The sequence below is a fragment of the Pollicipes pollicipes genome, unplaced genomic scaffold, assembly GCF_011947565.3.
Source record: "Pollicipes pollicipes isolate AB1234 unplaced genomic scaffold, Ppol_2.1 Scaffold_4881;HRSCAF=5763_pilon_pilon_pilon, whole genome shotgun sequence".
NCBI lineage: Eukaryota > Metazoa > Arthropoda > Thecostraca > Pollicipedomorpha > Pollicipedidae > Pollicipes > Pollicipes pollicipes.
The window spans coordinates 53,222,854-53,243,442 of record NW_023596576.1 but is presented as its reverse complement, the minus strand read 5'-3'; the positions used below and the strand labels follow the sequence as shown (position 1 = coordinate 53,243,442).

Sequence of the window (20,589 nt, the reverse complement as noted above, 5' to 3'; positions counted from 1 at the left end):
ACAGTGATGGTGCACACACCTACCGATCCCTGCCCCTCACGGCAGCGACGCTGCACACACCCACCGATCCCTCCCTCCCGACGAGAGTGATGGTGCACACACCCACCGATCCCTCCCTCCCGACGAGAGTGATGGTGCACACATCCCCAATCTCGGCCGACGGCAGCGACACAGGACCGCAGCCAGCGCCGACGTCGTTTGGCAGGCCGGCAGGCGGCACCCCGCACCGCAGCCAACTCACCGACGGAGCAGTACGTGATCTTGCAGCGCAGCTGGTCCCGGGTGACCTTGGAAAGGTCGGACTTGTCGCCCACGATCTCCGTCTGGCACGCCATGCACACAGTCAGCAGCACGCGCACGTACTTGTCGCTCGACTCGCGCGCCGCCTGCCGGCATACGCGCACATTGCTGACAGACGGTCCCGTTCACAGATGGCGGCGGTCACGGACCGCAAGCGGCCCTCTTTGGACAAATTTGTGGACGTCAACACGCAAAAAAACTTTGATCGCCAATAAGCGTGAGCTCCATCATCGTGCCAATCTGCGGTAAGTACAGTAACAATGGGCTCCAACCCAGCCCGAGGCCCTTGCCCTGACGTGTGGCTTCACAGCTCCTCGAAGGTGGCAGAGGGCCTGGCATGGCGCTGCCTCGCAAACGTCCAGTCTAGGCGGCCCTGGCTAATGACCTGGTGTTATCGGCACACAGCGCACGCTCACTACTCGGCGGCGAGACAATGACGTCAGAGATGACGCTTACACCCTGACACCGTCTGCCAAGACCGACGGATACTGTGCGCAGTCGACGCCCACCGAACACCTCCCGGGACGAGGACATTCCTGAAGCAAGGACCACCAAACGAGGAGCACCAAACAGACGCCAAGAGGGGACTTGACCAGCTCTGCCGCTCACAACGCTACGTTACCTCCCACACCGGGACAAGCACGTGAGAGACGAAATAGCCGCAGGTAACAGCTAACACGAGACGAACCCAACAGACAAGAGGTGACACAGTCAGCCACCTCGACACCCAGCCGTGATCGGTCCGACCCGGCTGATTCCCGCCCAGCCTCAAGGCTTGTGACTCAGCCGGCGGTCCGACCCGCGTACATCGCCCGGGAGGAAGGCCGTTGCGTGCCACCGACATCACGACGGGCCCAGTTGTCGGGACCGCGACGGCACCGGACATATACAGACAACACTGCCTTGGCACGGTAACAACAGCATCAAGGAACAGGCAGCTAGCGACCAAACTTGTCTTTTGCACAGCGTCCGGGCTTGTTAGTATCTTTCAGTGCTCACACTGCTCCAAAAGGAATAGCACACGGAAAGGCATCAGTCACAGCTAACACCGTCACCAGCCGCCGGATCTTAACACGGCCGCCTCCCGGCACGCAGCGCGGTCGCGGCACCATTCAAAGCTCTCAGGAGCGGCAGCCTGCGCAGGGCGGACGCGCGGCCACAGCTGGCCGACAGGCGCCCGGCGCAGCGGCAGCGTGGAGGTCAGGGGCCATCGCAGCGACGGCGCGGAGGTCAAAGGCCGGCGCAAGCGCTGCACGGCACAAAGGCGGCACCGGCCCGGCCCGGCTCGAACACATGCGGGGCGAAATGAATGTCTCGGCGGCAAGGCGGGTCACGTGGCGTGTGCAGTAGGCAGGCACCAGCACGTGCGCAGGGGGCTTGTTATGAGGAAGCGGAGGCCGAGAGGCGTCAGTGCGTCCAGCAGGGAGGTATCCCGTCTTGGAGACAGGTGCTCTTCAGCAGAGGGGCAAGTAGAATCAGGGAGAGACGGTGCAATCTGGTTTCAGTCCATTTAACAGCGGCATGGAGGGCCAATACATGATGGCATGACGAAGCGGAATCTGGGCGAAAGTTTGGAGAGCAGTCTCACAAGAGCCAATCACGGAGGCGTGCCGGAGGGAGATCACAGGACAAGATGACAGCGAAGACTATGAACACTGCTAGATCAAGATTACCGCAGATGGCCATGTCACGGACACGGGTTAGTGAAGACACCAACACAACACCTTAAGGCAGGCAACGTCCACACCAAAGTCGGGCATCACATGAGCATCCCGGCAGTAACACTGCCCTGCCCCGGCCGAGGCCGAGTCGGAGCGTGCGCACGCGCGCAAGGCCAGTCTCTCTCCTGCCAGGGCGGGAGCATGCGCCACGTAAAGCCACGTGAAGCCACCAGGCACAGACACGTGGCGCGCACGCGGCTGTCGCCTGTTTACCAGAAAGATCCATCCCTCGGCCGCTCGAGGATCGTCCGTGTGGGGGAAGGGTGGGTGCAGTTTCATTTGCTACCGGAAAACAAACTGCGTAAACGACAGCGCAACAGACACGGGTACCGCGCAGTGGACTCCCAGCGACCCGCGCGCGTCGAACAGTGACTGGGAGCCGCGAAACAAAAACTCCAGGCACTGGCTACAGCGATCTAGAGAAACGGGCGCACAGTACTGTGCCTCTACAACACATACGCATCCCGGCTACCAGCTCAGCGACTCACTGAAACCCACACGGGCATGCAGCCGTTAATAGCCTGGTTGTTGAGCCTGTTGTTAAAGCGAGCGTGTGCCCCGTTAGACAAAAGGTTGATGCGGAGCGCCAAAAAGAAAACAACAAGGTAAAAAAAAGACATGGAATTGTGTAAAAGTGCATGGAATCGAAGGAACTAGCAAATGTGCACGTGACGACGCCAACACTACAATAGTTATGGATATCGTGGGATCATTTACCAGGGGTTTTGGAGGGATCTGGAAAGGACGGTTCATAAAGTACCGGGCGTAACACAGGACGGCGGAAGGCGAGGCACAACCCCATCAGCCCATGCGTCCGTGGCCATTTCCGTCGTCGGATGGCGCACGGTTCCCCTAAACACCCAGCAGCCCGTGAGTGCAACAGTGCACAAAATGGCGAGCAAACTAAAAACGGCTCTTAAAACGGCAGCAAAATCCGACTTCCCATGCCTTCGTCCAACGCGGCTTGAGAAAAAAAAGGCCGACCCGTTCGGCCGGGCGCGGCGCGTCGGCCAGGCGCCGGGCGGGCCTAGCGGCCACGCGGCCGCGTCGGCCGGCGTGCCTCGGCGCGCGCGCCGGCTCACCTCGCTGGCGTAGTCGGTCGAGTTGTTGACGACGAGCCACCACTCCTGGCCGTCCACCACCTGGCGCTCAATGTGCGACCAGAAGAGCGAGTCGCGCTGGGCGGCCGGCCATACTCGTTTGTGCACCTGCAGGTTAATGGCCGTTTGCTCGTCCACGGACTCCAGGATGGTGACCGCTCACGGTGGCTGCGGTGGAGGGGAGGGAAGGCAGAGCGGTCAGTCGGGGGGCGCGCCGTGCCTCACGCTGCCAGGCCAGTTGGATTGACCGGAGCATGCAGCTACGCACGCGTCAGGAGGCTGGGCTGGGGCTGTGGTCACTTGACCCGGCCGGGCACCGCCGCGTTTGGCACTGGCGCGCGCAGATCGGGGTCAGGAGTGCCAACATATTTGCCGTCTTAAAATGAAGCGAAAAGATACACCACGTTGCCGGAGCCGTCCTCGATAAGCAATGCCAGTGACGCCAGCGATGTCACACCAGCGACACAAGCGATGCCACAGCGGACGCAGGGCGTCTGCGCTTAACTCATCCCCCCAACATGACGTGGTTCGTCATGAACATGTCGCCTTCCGTCAGGCTGCACGTCATGCCTGGTCACAAAGACGATCCGACGACTGGTCACGGCCCAGCATCGGCTCAGCAGAAGCCGAGACCCCAGACGAGCCCGCTGTCGTGCTTTTGCAACAGCTGACCAGTTTGTTCCGGCAGCTCGACCGCGACCTGATACCCCGCTGAGCTCTCCTTACCCCATCCCTACCCCCCCCCCCCCCCGAACCGAACGTCAGGAGAGCGTGCCCAGTCCAGTCCACCGGCCCGCCGGTGGGCGCCGGCTGTGCCAGGGGTATGCGTGCCGTGCTGTTGCGAGCAGCCCGCGTCTCCAAAACACGCCCGGGCGCCGGGTCCATGCCAGTGTCACACACCATGTGCTCCAGCAATGACCCTGACTGCCACACCCCAGATCCCCGAAACTCTGGCATGCTCCGGCGATGGCCAGATGCTAGTGGCTACAACTACCCATACGCTCCAGCTCCGTCGATTGCACGAACACGAACGAGCATCATCATCGTCGACGCGCCGCCCGACCTAAGCAGCTCACAATTCGACACGCCACCGCGGCGTGAACCAGCTCGTCCGCCGCGCCCGGAACCGGGCCGGGAGCGCGCTGACCCGCTGCCACGTCACAACGGCCGACATGGCTGGCCGGCCGCCTCCAGCGCCACGCCGCGGGCCCGTCGGCACACTCACTCTCCCACTCCAGCCGGACATCCGGGCACCAGAAGTGCCAGCAGACCTCGTGCGCCGTCACGCCCGACACCACGTGCACAGCCTTGAGCGGGTCGACGGCCAGGCCGTCCACTTCCTCCTCGCGCTTGTACATCTTCATCTCGCCCTCCTGCGCGAACAGTGTCCACACGCCGTCGTCGACGCCGGCCAGCGCAGTACCGCAGCTGCTGCTGGCTCACCTGCTCCACCTGGCGGCGGGAGGCGCGTGAGCGGCGGGCTGGCGAGGCGCCGGTCGTGGGGCACAGTGGGAGAGAATCGGTCTTGAGGGACGGGTGGACGAGCACGTGTCGTCAGGTCGGCTTGGAGCAGCGCACGAGGGCCGTGGGGGCCTGGCCTCAAGCGAGCGGGAGCTACAGCCGCCGACAGCGTATGTGCCGAGCGTCACGAAACCGGAGGCCAAGCAAGTCTGCCATCACGTGCACAGTATTGCGTTAGGATCTTTTCGTTGTGTAACACTCTGGCGCCCAGAAACAAAAGTCGTTTCCATTGGGAAACGCCATGATGCGATCAGCGCTGCTGGAGGTAAGTCGTTGCATCTGTGACAAGAGGAAACAGTGACTGGAGGAAAACAGACATTTGCCTACAAAATGCGCCTCGGAAACTTGAGTCCGCGCGTTCCATGCTCAAGGGCCAGACACGCTCATAAACCGCAGCAGCTGACCACTCGAACAGCCTTAACGTCAACGAGCATTGTCCAACAGCAGCACGTTCAGCACGTCTTGAGAAGCGATCAGTGCCGGGCCATCCGCTGCCGGCGTGGTCGCGGTACAGCGCTGGGAGAGTGCCGTCCGTCCGTCAGCCTCCGGCAGACACGACACGTCGTACCTCGTTGTGCAGCGAGTGCTGGCGGTTGCTGGGCGCCTGGGGAGGCTTGACGTGCTGCTTCTGCCGCATCTTGTCGCGGAACTCCTGGTCTTCGGTGATGCGGTCCAACGCCGACTCCACCGCGTCGAAGAACTCATCCTCGCCGATGGTGCTGTGCGGACCCTCCTGCAACAGCACGCGCACGAAGCAAGGTCAGCAACGGCCTTGGGCCTCTGCGGCGCACGACACGAAACAAGCTGGACTCGACAGGGGACTCGATCCGACACAGGACTCCACTGCGAACTACGGCCTACACCACGAAACTCAGTGGCGGACTCGGGACTCGCACAGCGCGGGACTCGACGGAAAGCTGCTGACTCTGCCTCATGACTCCCGAAGCAACGCGGTCTGCGTAAGCAAAATCCAGCATTCACCCATCAGCCAGCGCTGGCACGTCAAACAAACCGGCGCTGCACGGCATGACACTGAACAGTCCGCACGTCCCCTTTCGCCGCCAGCTTACGACAACAGCCACCGAAAACCGGCGGTATAAGGTCCTCCCGCGGAGGCGACTGCACACGGCAGCAGCCACCGCCCGACCGGTGGTGTGCGCTCCTCCCACGAAGGTGACTGCACACGGCAGCAGCCACCGCCAGACCGGCGGTGTGCGCTCCTCCCACGAAGGTGACTGCACACGGCAGCAGCCACCGCCCGACCGGCGGTGTGCGCTCCTCCCACGAAGGTGACTGCACACGGCAGCAGCCACCGCCAGACCGGCGGTGTGCGCTCCTCCCACGAAGGTGACTGCACACGGCAGCAGCCACCGCTAGACCGGCGGTGTGCGCTCCTCCCACGAAGGTGACTGCACACGGCAGCAGCCACCGCTAGACCGGCGGTGTGCGCTCCTCCCACGAAGGTGACTGCACACGGCAGCAGCCACCGCCAGACCGGCGGTGTGCGCTCCTCCCACGAAGGTGACTGCACACGGCAGCAGCCACCGCTAGACCGGCGGTGTGCGCTCCTCCCACGAAGGTGACTGCACACGGCAGCAGCCACCGCCAGACCAGCGGTGTGCGCTCCTCCCACGAAGGTGACTGCACACGGCAGCAGCCACCGCCAGACCGGTGGTGTGCGCTCCTCCCACGAAGGTGACTGCACACGGCAGCAGCCACCGCCAGACCGGCGGTGTGCGCTCCTTCCATGGAGGTGAATGCACACGGCAGCAGCCACCGCCAGACCGGCGGTGTGCGCTCCTCCCACGAAGGTGACTGCACACGGCAGCAGCCACCGCCAGACCGGCGGTGTGCGCTCCTCCCACGAAGGTGACTGCACACACAGAGCAGCCACCGCCAGACCGGCGGTGTGCGCCTCCTCCCACGAAGGTGACTGCACACGGCAGCAGCCACCGCCAGACCGGCGGTGTGCGCTCCTCCCACGAAGGTGACTGCACGTGGCAGTGGCAGCCGGCCGTGGCGAAATCGCACCGGCAGAATAGCTAGCCAGCTGATCACCGAAGCATCCACATAAAGCAAACTTGCAACCCTGGTTCCGGGGCAGCCGGTCTGGCGGCCGAGCCCGGTACTGGCCGAGGCACCGGCGTGCGGTGTGGCGCGCCGCGAACAGCCGCTACCATTGTACGCGATTGCCTCTGCTTTGAATGCGTGAGATTGTACATGATAGCCTTACTTTTAGATTCATGAGGTTGTCGCAACACTTTCAAACTGAAACTGGTTGGCCGTCCGTCCGCAGATTGCCGATCGACACAGACGGAAGGCGGATGCGGTTTTTCGGTCGAGCTGAACTCAGAAACGGATTGGCTCCAGCCTCGTGCGCACGCGTGGCGAACGGTCACCACGCCGCGTCTGAGTGTGTGGGAAGAAGGCCGGGGGGGGGGGGGGGATGCCCGCCACCCGCGAGGGCTCCAACAGCTCGCCGGTTCCGGTGCCATTTGACAATTGAGGCCAATGACGCGCACTTACGGGATACTCGGCCCACAGTGCGACATGGCTGTGGAAAACAGCGCGGTCCTGGTCCCAGCTATCAACAGATTCCGTGGTCCAGTGCAGCTACAGCGCGGTCCCGGTCCCAGCTATCAACATAGTCTGTGGTCCAGTGCAGTTGATTTTATAGCCAAGCGATCAAAGGTAGCTGAGCTGGCTTACTGATGCTTTGATTCGCGGATTCACCGATGCAGTCATATCCAATTGCTATGCTGATGCGCTGGTACGACTCTGGTCTCCAGCGAGCGATGCCGCAGGCAACGGCGAGCAGCTACAATGGAAATGGAACACGTAAACAATGTCCTAATAACCCCATAACGTTAGCAGAATACGCTGCTCGTAATGCTTTCCTGTAATTCCAGCTGCAAATAGGATCACCCCACAAATTTGCTACTATGAAAAAGTTTATTCTCACGTTTTTCAGTGGCACACTCTTCATGTAGTAAAATTATTGGTTCAATCGACCACATAAGCTGCCCCGCAATCCGTTCCGGATCCACACATGTTATAGCATGTGATTTATTGCACTCGCATCACTAGACGCCTGGACAGCCGCAGACAGAAGAGCATGGGACCCGTTTTATGCCTCATTCATACTAATTCAACGATAACTATAAAGTCGCTATCGGATCCTCCCTGCCGACACAAAGGACCCATAAAGCTGCACACCCACCGCAGTCCAGCTAGCACGTGGAAGCGTCAGGCACCACCAGCATCAAGAGCGACAATTGCACGCGAGGCGCACGGTCTTCCGTCCTAAAGCGCGGGACTTTTTCAATGGCGCTCAGCCGCGGTTTGCTGAGCCCATCGAAGGCAGGCGGCGGTCAGGCCCAGGCCCGGGCTATCACGCCGATTATAGCAGCAAGCTCGGTCTCTGTCAGGAATGGCCGGCAGATGGAGGGAGCGAATGAGGGGCGGGGGGGGGGGGGAGATTTGGCAGATCCTCTGACCGGGTCCACAGGGTGACTGGCGCCGCCGCCACACGACCCTGCAGGACGGCACCGAAAATAGCCCTGACACGCCAGGCCCCGTAAACAGACGGCACGCCTCGCGCGCTTGCGGTCTCGCCCATCTCTGGGAGTCGCTCACGGCACCCATCTAGCGGTCATAGGACACCACGCGGCCACCACGCCCCGTCCGCCCGGCCCCCACACCCCGCCTCCCAAGCCGACGCCGAACCGGACCACGCGCGCCCCCGCTCCCCACGAGCGCCCGCACTCCCCTTCGTTCCCCCTCCCCCCACCTCCGTCATCCCACACAAAGCCTCGCCCGACAGCGCGCAGCCCCCGCCGGCCACGCAGTGGGCGCGGGTCCGGCCGGTGCCGCGCGGCGCGCGCGACAGCTCCGGCAGCCCGACCGGCCCGCACCGGGCGTCCTCCACCCCCGTTGCACAATGCCGGCTACATGGCGCTGCCGGCCGAGCGCGGCGGCCTGGCGGCCTGGCGGCCGGGCGGCCGGGCGGCTCCACACGGGCTCCGAGCGGAGCTGACGCCGCGCTGAGCGATCACCCCGCCGCCGTCCGACGCCCGCATTGCGACAGAGCCGGCGCTCGCCGGGTCACCGAGCCTGCTCACAAAGAACACGGCAGGTCGACCGGACGGGCTGCCCTGTCCGACGCGACCGTGACGGCCGTTTTCCCGGCCGTCACGGGCTGCCCGGCGCCGTCCAAGCGACGGCAGCGGCGGCGGCGCGCCGTGGCGAGACTGGCGGGCTGTCCTCAAGGTCGGACGTGGCGCACGGTACCTCCTGCGCACTGTAGAAGCGTAGACTGGTGGCGTCCCAGCAGGACTCGTACGAGTCGCGCCGGCGGCGACCACGACCGGCGCTGTCGGCGCGACTCAGTTGCGTCTGCAGCAACGCTACCGAGCTCTTCAGCGCCGTCACTTCGCCGCGCACCTCCTGCAGCTCGCTCGTCAGCTGCGCCACGCGTTTCTCGAGCGGCGGGCACCGCTCGCAAGCCGGCGCCGGGCTCGCGCCCGCCGGTGCCGCCTCGGCCGCCTCGCTCCGCGCCGCCTTGTGCTTGCTCTTCTTCTTATGGAACGGCTTGCGGAAGATGCTGGATAGGCTGTTCTGTTTGTGGAGGCCCATGACGGCACCGGGCTCCGCACAGCCGCGCCGCGGTCGGAGTCGACGTCGGCAGCACGCTGCCCAGCAGTCACACGCGCGCACTGGCAACCAGCCGCAGCGGCCGCGCCTCCCGTCCCGGCCGCACCGCGCCAACCCGCGCGGGTTGCCCTGCTAGAGACTGTACGGCCGGCGGCGGCGGCGGCGGCGGCGCTCGTCAGCTGGCGGCCGCCGCGTCACCGGCCAGCGCCGCCCCTGGCACGCCCCGCGCATCCGGCTGACGCGACTAGTCACCGCACGCGTGACGTCACACACCGCAGCCGGTGACGTCACGTCGCGCCGAGGTGCGTGTGTGTGCGGCCCGGCGGCGGCGCGGTCACGGCAGCGTCCGCCGAACCCGGCCCGCCTGCATAGTGAACAGCCGGAGATCGGCCCGCCTGGATGGCAGACAGCCGGAGATTGCGGCATCGCAGAGTGTACGGCGAGCGGGCGAGCACCACCAGCCTCGACCGGTCTCCAGCCGGTCCCCGGGGATGCGCTCCTCTCACCAACTACCAGCGGCCGGTGAATGGGCCCGAGTCAGGAGGATCGGCTCGGAGCACCAGAAAAAACCTACTATCCCTGACACCCACAACTTTTTGTGGAAGCTTCGCACGCGGGCTCAGTTTCCATTGTGCAAAGCACGTGATGGTACGCTATTTGTAAGACTGACTGTAGGACAGTTTTATATAGATTGTAACTTTGCCATTGACATACATCTGTGATAAACTGATTGCAAGAATGCCCTGTCAGTTCGGGTTACAAAAGACCTGCTCCAATGGGTTCCTCAAAAGGGAAAATCCCACTAGTCCCATGCACGCATGTAACACAACCCCGCGGGCATTTATCAACTAAACCTATCTCACTTTTGTCTTCAAAAAGTGCGCCCACCTTAAACGTCCTGCAATACCCTCAAAGAGACATGAATTTCTCGTTTTTCAACCCCAACACATCCCAAACAACTGACATCTTGCCCCACTTTTGCACTTTTTCGTGGGATGCAGGCTATACAGTAATAAATTACTACGATAACGGAAGTGAACTATCGCCCAATCGGCTCTTGTAGGGCCTCGGCCGGTCGCCGGAGATGCGCTGCGCTCACCAACTGCCAGCGGCCGGTGAGCGGGGTCCGAGTCAGGAGTATCGGCTCGGTGCACCACCCCGGCGCGGCGCGGCGTGACGTCACTGGCCGCGGTCTGACGTCACGCCTGCGGTGACCGGTCGCGACCGGTCTCAGCACCGGCTCTTGGGCCGACGCTGACACCAATGCCCCGCAGAAGACTGACCGCAGCACGCTAACAAACTTTCAAGTCGGCGAACCAGCTTGGATGTCGTGCCAGGGCGGTCAGTGTCACATCACCGAACAGACCAAGCCACGGGCCGACGTCCGATGGAGGCAATACGTCTTCGAGAATCGGATCGCAGGGATGCAATGTTGTTTTCAGGACTATCTATGCAATACTAACCATTTTGGGGATAAGGACTTGTACGCAGATTAGGTGGCAGGTTATTCTAGTCCCTGCAATTGAATCTGGATTGCAACCCGCACCTATCAACACGTTTTCGATGAACAATTTTGTGTATTTCAGCCTCAGCTGAGTGGTTGAGAGTCCCAAGTCTTGTTTCCTGATCCCCACAGGGGATGTTTAATCTGACAACCGTACGAGGACCCAAACTGCTCTCAGTGGATCGGTGAAACACCGGTGAAGCGGGATGAGCGCGGTGATAACATACGAGAGGGCTATCAATTATCACGATGTGAGTAATGTGAGAACTTAACGCTAATGGAACAGGCCACCTGTTGCAACGCATACGAGCGGGTAGGACCGATGCGTTGGACCATCCGCAAACGCTAAAAGATACACCAATGTAGCCTCTGGGAGTTAGTTAACTGCAGGAAAATCCCGGATTTAAGGTTGACGGGCAAGTCTGCTCAAGTCTGGAAAGCTAATCTAATAAAACTGGTGGCTTTGTGAAGATTTCCGGTCTTTGGTGGCTGCGACTCATGTTTAGAAAACGGAAATACTATGAGTGGACATTGGCCGCGCCGCAAACGGCCGCACCGACACGTGCATGGTTCATGGTTCAACCGCTTTCAATTCAGCCCATCGCTTCCTGATTCGATACCGTTTCTGAAAAAGTAGCCGTACCCGTAACATGGCGAGTTCCTAGTTATGGGACGATTCTGGGACCGTTTAATGACACACCGAGCAACGCCATGCAGTTCGCTCTCTGCTTTTAACTGCCTTTAAAACTCTCCGGCGGACCGGCGGCTCGTGCGTGAGGACGTGCGCAACGATCACTTATTGCACACAGCTTGGGGCTACACCAGTCGACCCCCACTTTTGCCCACGAGACCGGCCGTTTTCTGCCGACTCAAAACGAGTCAGCCGTGCATCGTGCGACAGCAGGCTGTGAAGATCCGGATCGGCTTCCGACTACTGCGCTCTGCAACGTTCCGCAATCATCGAATTTACGTCCCCCATGCAGGGCGAAGGGGGAAGATCAGATCACGTTCTGCTCATCATCTCGTAGGATCACACCTGATCAAATACCATCCTGTCAAATGTGCGCACATAAAACACACGACTTTTGTAGGATTGGAGTTCTCGTTTGCTGAAATGCCAGCACTGCATGAGCGCATGCCATACCAGACTGCATGAACATGCCAGCCGTGATTACAAAGCGGCAGGCCTCGAGGAATTGTGACAACGGGGCCGCCCACGTGTTTCAAGTAAGGCTCACTAAGCGAGCACCATTCGCGTGCATTTATATGCAAGCTTGTTTTTACCAAAACTCTTTTTTGATACCCAAGTATGTTCATAACTGATAACTACCAATGTATGCATACATTATGAGCGAGGCCGCAGGAGTGACCGTCATTATCAATCGTCACGACGCGGCCTTCCTTAGCGCCACCCACCCCGACAGTTTGTAGGTTCGGCAGCCACACACGGCCAACCACGCCTCTGACCGACATGGTGCGCCGACAGATAGCCTTTACGCCCACTGATTGCGACGTCATGCAACGTTCAGCAACGAGTAGCGCATTCTTTTCAAGGTTGTGCTACAAAAGTCGTTTAAGTAAATGACATGTATTCTTTTTTAAAAGAACGCGGCGCAAGTCGTCACGTCCTTTTTTGGAGCTCCAGCGACTGCAGCGGTCATATGAGTGAATTTTCGGGAAGGGCATTTCTGCAACGTTGCAATATTACAATAGTTTTCTTCTCCATTCGATCATTCTGCAATGTTGCATTACCATAACCAGAGCACTTCTCCACTTAATTAACATGGGAAACATCAATATTTGAGTTACAAAAAGCTGAACACCGCGGATCTGAAACAGTTCCAACTTCAGCCACCAGATGTCGCAGCGGCATGATACTGACTGATACCGATACACGAGAAAACTGACAATTGTACTAGAAAAGACATGGGGCAATGTGTCGAACTGTCATGCGCAATCGCACGCCAACCGGGGATATACCAGACTTCTGGCGTTTTTAAAGATTGATGTTTAATCTCGGCAACCTGAGTGGACAGAGGTGTGAAAAGAGCTGTGCGACGTAAGCCAAAATATAGTCCGCAAAGCGCTGTCAGCAATGTCCAGCAGCGCACAGATCGGCCAGTGACATTCGCGCCCAGAAATGCCGCCGACGCCACAACCTCCGACACCGGTCTCAAGCGCCACACGCCCCGGCCTGGACTCCAAGACGGATCGGGCCGTGAAAATCACTAGTGCGTATAGTTGAGTTGAACGTGACTGATATCCGCTCAAAATGCTCACATTTTTGTACTAATGCTTCCATCAGTCACCTAGTACATAAGCCTATTCGAATTGATTCACCCCGTAAATCAACGCTGTCAGGCCGACGCAGGCCTCCAGCAAGCCAATACTCCAGCGCTGTACATCTAGTGCACGGGCGGTGAATGTCAGTGCGGGGACGTTCTCTACACACCTGTGAGATATGAGTTGGTAGTTATTATACTGAGAATAAACGACCTTCATTTCACGAGGCCAGTTATTTTCGGCAACGGCGCACAAAATGGCCCCGGTAGCCGATGCACTCACACCTCCCCCACCGCAAAGGAGCGACCCTGAGGGAGCGGGAGCCACTCACCGAGACCGGATTTTTCACCATAACGGGCTCCGGAAATTAACATTGATGTGACTTGCACTCACCGAGATCTGTCCACTCCCGCCGCCCCATAAGCAAGCCAATCCTGGCTGCGCTCCTGATTTTTCGCATAAAGAACAACGAACTCAGTATCCCAAAAAGGCAAAAAGGGACTTATGGCCTTCCTTGCTGATACCAAGTGTGGCCATAGTGCATTCCAATGGGTTAAGTCCGATCAGCACGAGTTCACGCAGGCGACAGGCTCATTTCTTTCCCCACAGTCGGCGCCCGCCCGGGGACTACTCTGATGGTCAGGACCCGACCACACCAGCCAGGGCCGGCACTGACCTGGCGATGATGTGGGCTTTGGGGCGTACCGACTACGCTGGTCATGTGGCGCCTATGCACTGACCTGGTAGTCGGGGCCGCCAAACATCACGTGCCGTTTCCCTGCCGGGCTCTCTGGTCCGGGCGAGCCGGTGGCGGCCGCTGCCGCCTCCTCCTGACGCGCCAGCCGCTCCTCGAGCAGGCGGCGCCGCTCCAGCTCGCGTTCCATCCGGCGTCGCCAGCCGTCCTCGCGCTGACTCATCAGCTCGGCGCAGTGCTGCAGCGTCGACAGCACGCCGGCCGTGGTGGCCTGGGGACGCCGGCCGGCGGCGCTCGTCACGGCCTGGCGGGCGGGTCTGTCGGGGCGGGCACCACGGACGGCACGGACACCCGGGGACGCCGGCCGGCGGCGCTCGTCATGGCCGGGCGGGCGGCTCTGTCGGGGCGGGCACCACGGACGGCACGGACACCCGGGGACGCCGGCCGGCGGCGCTCGTCACGGCCGGGCGGGCGGCTCTGTCGGGGCGGGCACCACGGACGGCACGGACACCCGGCACCCTGGTGAACGGCACGCTCGGGGGCCGACGGCGCGGCACGGCCACGTGCCACTGGGGGCTCGCATCCGGAGTCCGCAGGGTGACAGCATAGTCTGACGAGGTCGTGGCCACACTTCCGCCGCGGTCGCTGGCTGGGGCTGTGGCAGTTCGCTCGATATTTCGAATAATGATCAACCGAAGTCGGTTGCCCCAAACCGAGCAAAGCTAAGTAGAACGCCGCCCAAGCAAACAAAATGGTGGCTGTTCCAACGCAACATCCTGAGCCAAATACAGATGCTCACCAGAGATATGATGTTCCTCATGCCTTATCACGCGCACAGACCGCAAAGGAGCCATATCGTCAACCGTCAACCCCCAGACGCGACAATAGAATGCGATAACCAGCGCCTGATGTTTTGGCAAGCGCGCCTTTGCCGTTACCGTGGCACTCGCCAGCCCACCTTGAATGTGATGGCCTCGCCCTTGAAGTCGATTGGGTCCAAACCGAGGCCTTGGAACGCCTCCCTGGTCGGCTGCAGCAGCCCTGGTGCTGGAACGGGTCGAACACGGGCGTCACAGGCGTGCTCGCGCCGGGCGAAGCTCGGTGGAGTCCGGCCCGACGCCGGCTGTGGCGCGGTGACAGCTGGCGGGATGTCTCCGTGCCGTTTAGGTGGAAGGCAGCCTCGGGACACGACATACTGGACGAACGCGCTCGCGTACTGCGATATATGTCACCACCCTCCATCGAAAGAAGATCTCATCCGCCTAATAAAAGTGTAACAGCAGACACTGGTAGAATATGCTATTAAAAAACTCCCGTTGTTTTGGGGGCTGTTAACAATGTATATCAAACCGACAGCACATGCACATGCTAGTGTTACCAGCGTTACCCCCCCCCCCTCCAAAAAAACGAAAATTTCCCGTGTTTTGGAGGGAAAGAGACGCTGGTGACACTGTACATTACACCGGCAGCACATGCTGCTATTTCAGGTCGAGAACAAGCGTGGCATTATCAATATTTTGATGGCCTGGTAGACCGCAACCGAACACGGTTGGGCGGGACTTACGTGGTCGCGCTTCTCCGCTCGCCAGTGGTGGAGCGCTCTCGTCCTCACTGTCGCTCCACACTGCAAAACGGTGCATCGGGCCACGTGTGACGACACGCTCAGCACGATCGGGCTGCAAACCCCGGGCAGATGCTCCACCGGCGGGGCGCTTGACAGACGGCGTGTGATTTATAGTGGATGGAAAGCTGTGTGCATCAGCATTCAGGACATCTCCCAATCGTTGTGTGTTCACGGGCCGCCGCATCGTTAGGAAGATCGACAGCCGCATGTTGTGACGCACACGTGACGCGTAACGCACGCGCAACGGATAACGCATGTGTAAAATACGCCACCAACAGGAATATCGAGAAGCAGCGAAGCAGCAAGCACAACGAAGGGTGCAGAAATTCCTCTAAAGCGTTGTGAAAAAGGAAGTGAATGGCATTTGCAAAACCAAGCCGTACCACCACAAAACCAAGACACGTCATCGTCCGTCCCGGTACTTCGCGGGCCAGAAGGCGGCCCATTCGCGAGACGCCCCCCCCCCCCCCCCCTCCCACACATCCCAGCCTTCGCCCTCGGGCGACAAGGCAGGGACGTGCGCTCACCTTTGGCGCGCGCGCGGTCGCCAGCGGTGACGCAGGTGTCGAAGAAGGTCTGCAGGGTGTCCACCTGGCGCTTCAGGATGTCACGGTACGTCTCCAGCTCCTCAATCTTCTCCTTGAGGCCTGTCGGCGCGGTCAGGGCCGTGGTCACGTGGCAAGGCGCGCGGACGCGCCGGATGGGCCACTGCAGCCAACACGCGGGGCCCGATGGCACAGAGCAGGTGCACTTCCGATCGGAGGCGACCGCGGCTATGAGACGAGGAAGGGAATGTCCAGCCAAAAGCATCATGAAAGTGACGCGCGCGAAGGATTCTTGGTCGTTGGCCGAACTGCAGATAGCAGACAACGTTCCTAAACTTTACCAGATGTTGTATTTGCCAATGTGCAAGCATAAAACATGGCCATGCACAGATCTACCACAAACAGAGGCATGAACACCTCGCTGGAGCTTAACAACAGTCAAACTCATAACACGGAAGTACCGGCCACATCTGGCGGAGCCCCCAACTGGCGGGGGAGGGGGATCACGCTCCGAGTGTAAGACACAGCAGACTTGGGCTGCTCGACCCATGACCAGAGCGGGCGGCCAGCCCGAGCGGCGCACCTTTGCACCACTTGACACCGGATCCGGAGAGCGTGTTGGAGGTGAGCGAGAGCGCCGAGCCATGCCGCTTCAGACTGTTGGCGCTGCCGTACGCCGAGTCCGCCTGGCGACACACAGCGTCAGAGCACCGGCCCCGGAGCGACCCGGCAACGATACCGAGTATTGAGCAGCACTGAACAGGGACAGCAGGCCGTACTTATATACACTGATCATAGGAAATTAGTTGCAATGTTTGGATGGTGGCATCATTGTTTGAATGGGAATAACTGATCATCAGCTTTTACAAATTAAGACAAAACTAGGACTGAACTTGAAATAACAAAACTACAAGGCCTAAAGCTATTTCTGCAAAATATGAGCATGTTCTAGACAACAAAGTTGTAAAGAATAGCATGAAAACTAACAAAGCCACATTCTACATCCAGATGGCAGTGGTCTGCTCAGCTATCATGGTCTATGCTGCTAACTCACATTTCCACATTGCTTTTGATGTTACTGATAGTCACATGGGGAAAGATGTCACATGTCCCTCATGCCTACCTTGAGTGGCCACCATCAACAACCCAACTGCCAGGACTGCACTGCCCCCCCCCCCCCCCCTGAGGCTCAGCTGAGGAAGCAGACCCCCCACGCCAAAAGCCACAGAGAGCACTCACGCATTTGGCCCGCTCGATGGCGTCCATCCAGCGGTTGCGCTCCTCAAGCGAGTTGGACCTGAGGTACCAAACTGAATCGCCCACGCACACGTCGAACCGGCACTCATCAAACTCATGTGGCTGCAAAAAGGTGGCTTGTTTGATGCTACTGGGCACTGGAAATCACCTTGACAAACTCTGGACACAATGATGTACCACCTTTCCTGACAAGATAACTATTGAGGATTCATGTAGGCCGAAAACACATAACACACTTCACCCTAAAGAATTATGAAAACAGGCCTACTACAGGCTGTGATGTGGAGCTACCATACAAATGGTTCACCAGATAACTCAACATGTCAAGTTTTAAGGATGATATTGTAATAGCTTGCATGGATGGAATTGCATCCAAACAGACCTTGCACATGAACTGGGCCTTTCACCTGGGGTAGGTTGAATCAGGTGGTCAGAAAACCTTGTCTCCTTCGAGATACTGAGCTACTTGTGCCACATAAAGACATATCAGCCCACACCACACTGCACTTAACATATGTAATCCACTGTATCAGATGAAAGAAGCACATGCAGACAGATATCATTTTAAAAAGGCAAATATGCAGAATGTATCAATACATTAACAAGAGAAAAAGTAGTCATTTTGCTGTGCTATGTCCAATCTCAGGAAACCATGATATTTATGTTTGGTCATGCTGTCTGACATATATAGGAAAACATGTGAGTATTTTTCAGCAGTGAAAGATACCACCCCACAGTGATCCCAGCTGGTGCTCACACATTACCTTAATAGCTGCCTTGTGGATGCTGATAGCCCCACGACACCCAACACCTTGCTCATGCTCAGATTTGTAGTATGACAATGTACCTGCAATACAGACAAACCTAGAAGTGATATCGCATCACCAATAGATAGCACCACTGCACAGTGCAACAGGAATTCCACTTGTCACCTATACAATGAATCCATAACATGGTCAAAGCACATGTCATGGCTATTTCACAGGCTGCTATCAGACCCAAATTTCATAAAATTACAAAAATATGTAGTCAGTTCAGAAGCAACATCAAGCATGACTGTCATCAGAAAAAATGTGTCTTGATGATCAAAAAGGTAAACACCTTGATAATGCTTTGCTGATTTCATGACCTAGAACAATTATTGGGAGCCTAACCATGGACTGAGATAATTACAGACAATCAGTAATGGTACATGCATTGAGCAGTACTCAGGAAGATGACTTCACAAAGTTCATAAGTCTGGGACCTATCCCACTCAATGCTGATTGAAATCAGCCAAGTTCCAGTAGATCAGTCACAAGCAACCACAAACAAAGGAGAAGTTCATGTCATACCATTTGAAAGAACCATCCATCGGTTCTGCCAACCATGGATGTAATTGGTCCATTTATTTAATGACCCCTCATAATTGAGAGAAACTGCCTGCTGCTCCATTTCTTCTTCATCATCGCTCAAGGTGACTGTGTGTTCTTCCATTGCCATCCTAAAAGCAGAAAGAGACATTCAGTAATTCAGTTTTTGAGGCCTACAAACGCACCCTTGAAACACATGCATGTGCTAAACAATAGCAAACCACATGAATTAGTAGCATGCAGGTATGAACAGGCCTAGCAGCCTAACGCTTTTCAGTAAAATTATGGCCACAGCAGCTTAGCATGATGCTATGGAAAGCTGTAACCTTCAAAGCACCTTGATCCGATAAGCTACGTGCTGCATGGTGTAGAAAAAAACATATGTCATTTTAATTCGTAACCCATAAAGCGCATCACCTACCTTTAACAAATGCTTCCACCACCCCTCTGTATCGGTATCCGCAAGTCCCAAACTCAGCAATCACGCCAATGGCAACGCGATGAGTCTACCGATACCAGGTATGGGCAAGGGTACGCGGAGGGGGAGGCAGGCAATGTGATTGGCGGCCTCCTTCCCCCAATCGTCTCCTCCGCGCCATTCGCAAGATACAAAGATCACCAAGACTTGCATAATTCCACATTTTTTCTCAAACTGTCGACGGGATGGGGCCGTCGCCTGGCACCCTTGGATTTAATCCTCGGAGTGATTACTACTTCTTGCAAGTACTTGGTTGCATGAAAATAATGCTCAAAAAACGAGCGTTTACGCTCAGCAACAGGAGCACCGCACGGCTTACAAGAGAGAGAAAAAGGGGGGAGGAAACAATAATTACAGGGTGATGCGCGGCAAGGCCTACAAATGCAAAACTACCATTTGGGAATAACCCAATTTCGCAACGTGATGACCGGCACGACGGGTCAAGAACCTCGCTTATTCTATTGACCTTCACTTGCCATAGAATCTGATGCTAGCGTTGACAGCCAGACCCTGCCGGTAATATCAAATGACGCGTCGGTGTCAGGCTCTTAGAAAACCGGACATCCTCAATCGGGTTCCACGTCTGTTTTAAGACGTTGTTCTCACAATGACAAGGACTTGGGTTGCAGGGCACACCGACTTTCCTGGTCACGTCTCGCCCCCAACAGCCTCCATTATCGTGTTACATCGCAGTGTTCACGCACTCATGGCAATAGGCCCTACACCAAACAAGAATACCCTTGCAGTCACCTAATCCAGAGCGAATGTTATTATCGTTAAGTTATACCCCTACGCACTACGCATTCTGACCAACCTTTTGGCCATGCAAACCCACTCCCTCATTCGTGTTCAAAGAGCCCGGGAGTTCGACTACGGGCGGTCAGATGCCACCTTATACCAAACGACGGCTGGGGATAAAACATGTTGCTAAAACGGGGTGTGCCGCAACTGTTCCTGTATTTCAGTAAGACCTTTAATGGCCGTTATTTACACAAGCTACTCACCATAACATAACAAGGCAGCGTGCTATGCACCGAGAACTTAGCGGTTTAGAAGAACAGACATTTCACAAGCAATTGGAAAGGCGATGGTCCCCACAACTCAGCTGAAGCCTGCCAACACGTTAGTGCAACTTTAAAGCAGACACAATCAGGAACGCCGAAGCAGCCTGATCAGATTGCAAACCATCAGATTTGCAGCGACACGCACTCTGAACCCACAGTCCACATCCGCCCCGGTCAGACCCCACCGTAAAACATATATCACCAGCGTTGTTTCCAGCCGCCCCTCCCCAAATGCCGTTCTTGCGAATCCCGGCAGCACATTTTTATACGCAGCGAAGCCGGCGGATCTCCTCGAGAAGCATACACTTGCACGATCGACATCCGTCGAAGGACACACTAGCGTGATCGACATCCGTCGAAGCACACACCAGCGTGATCCGCATCCGTCGAAGCGCACACCAGCGTGATCCGCATCCGTCGAAGCACACACCAGCGTGATCCGCACCCGTCGAAGCACACACCAGCGCGACCCGCATCCGTCGAAACACACACC

The 20,589-nt window shown here is 58.0% G+C and overlaps 1 pseudogene; it reads right to left on the bottom strand.

Moving 5' to 3' along the window:
- Window positions 1-36: 36 nt before the first annotated feature.
- On the bottom strand, window positions 37-19,084 carry LOC119100592 (ceramide transfer protein-like; annotated as a pseudogene).
- Window positions 19,085-20,589: the final 1,505 nt, after the last annotated feature.